Genomic DNA, 1,579 nt, shown 5'->3' on the forward strand with positions numbered 1-1,579 from the left:
TGACGGTGTTTAATTGATTTAAGATTTCTTTTATTGTTTTTAGTTGTGTCTTTTTCACCTTGGGAAGTAAAACTCCTCAAGGTTTGTTCTAATTGTTTTTGAGTTGTTTGATATTTTGCATGTCTAGAAGGTTACAAAGAGATTTGTTACCTTTTGACCGTGAAATCGAAAGAACCTTGACGAATAATAGGAGACTTGTTAGGAGGAATTTGGGAGGTGTTGGTGAAGTTGTTCAACCCACTAGTGAGTTTGTCAATCCTTTCGCAATAGAAGGAGAAGAGAACCCATTAAACAATACCACACAAAATCCACCTACAATGCCTAAATTCTCGTCACACTCTATACCCACCGAGGAGGATTTACCAAATGGTACTCCTACCCCACAACATCTTACCGGAAACTTTATTGCCAAGTCCGCCTTCATTCAACTAGTTGAGAGGAGCCAATTCTGGGGAATGCCTAGTGAGGACCCTCATTCTCATATGGAAACCTTTTGCGATTATTGTGAAGCTATCTCTCAAACGGGCGTGACTCAAGACCAAATAAGATGGGTCTTATTTCCTTTTTCGTTAATCGGCACCGCAAAGCAATGGTTGAAGGGCCTTGATAAGGCAACCCTTGGAATAGATTCTTGGAAGAAGCTAGCTCCAGCTTTCTACCAAAAATTCTACCCACCGGAAAAGACCAATATGCTAAGAGCTCAAATTACGGGTTTTAAGCAAAGGGATGAAGAGTCTTTGTATGAAGCTTGGGAGCGGTTCAAAGGTATTTGTCGCTCATGTCCTCACCATGGACTTAGCGAATGGTTTTTAGTGCAACAATTTTGGAATGGTTTATATGAAGATTCTAGGAACATTCTCAATATGGGATCAAATGGAATGTTCACCGAAGTTGATGACAATCAAACATGGAACAAGATTGAGGAAATGGCGGTCCATAATTCACAATATAGTAGGCCTCGCAAGGCTACTAGAGGAGGAAAGTATGAAGTGGACACCGTTACTCAATTGGGTGCTCAACTTAGTGCTCACATTAACACAATCAACTTGAAGTTTGAACAAGCTATGGCTAGACTTGAGGAAAACTCAAAATCATCAAAACATCATGTCAATGCCATGACGGCATCCTCATCAATCCCAAGCGGGATATGTGAGAATTGTGGAACCTTGGTCATGACTCAAGTGAGTGTGGGGAACAACCGAACAAGTTAATGCTTTCCAAGCTTACAAAAGTGGTACCCCTTATTCAAATTTTTACAATAAAAACACCAAGTTCCATCCAAATCTCTCATACAAAAGCCAAAATGCTCAAAACCCTCAAACAACATACACTCCACCACCCATGAGAAATCAAAATCAAAGACCCTTTTTCAATCAAAACCAAGGTTACCAAAATCAAAATCCATACAATCACCACAATGACCAAGGTTTTGATGTCCAAAAAGCGGTCCTCCAAATGCAAAAGAATCAACAAGAATTTTTCACCCAAATGCAAAAAGATAGCCAAGCCAAAGACACCACCATCAACAACATTCTAGCTCACACCAAGATGTTGGAAACACAATTAACTCAACTAGCAT

The 1,579-nt window shown here is 39.9% G+C and overlaps 1 non-coding gene across 1 annotated transcript; it reads right to left on the minus strand.

Moving 5' to 3' along the window:
* Positions 1 to 689: 689 nt before the first annotated feature.
* On the minus strand, positions 690 to 796 carry LOC141634597 (small nucleolar RNA R71). Its single transcript, XR_012539324.1, has one exon. It is a non-coding gene; the product is annotated as a small nucleolar RNA R71 (small nucleolar RNA).
* Between the last annotated feature and the right edge of the window lie 783 nt (positions 797 to 1,579).

Source organism: Silene latifolia, chromosome Y (assembly GCF_048544455.1).
Source record: "Silene latifolia isolate original U9 population chromosome Y, ASM4854445v1, whole genome shotgun sequence".
Classification (NCBI taxonomy): Eukaryota; Viridiplantae; Streptophyta; class Magnoliopsida; order Caryophyllales; family Caryophyllaceae; genus Silene; species Silene latifolia.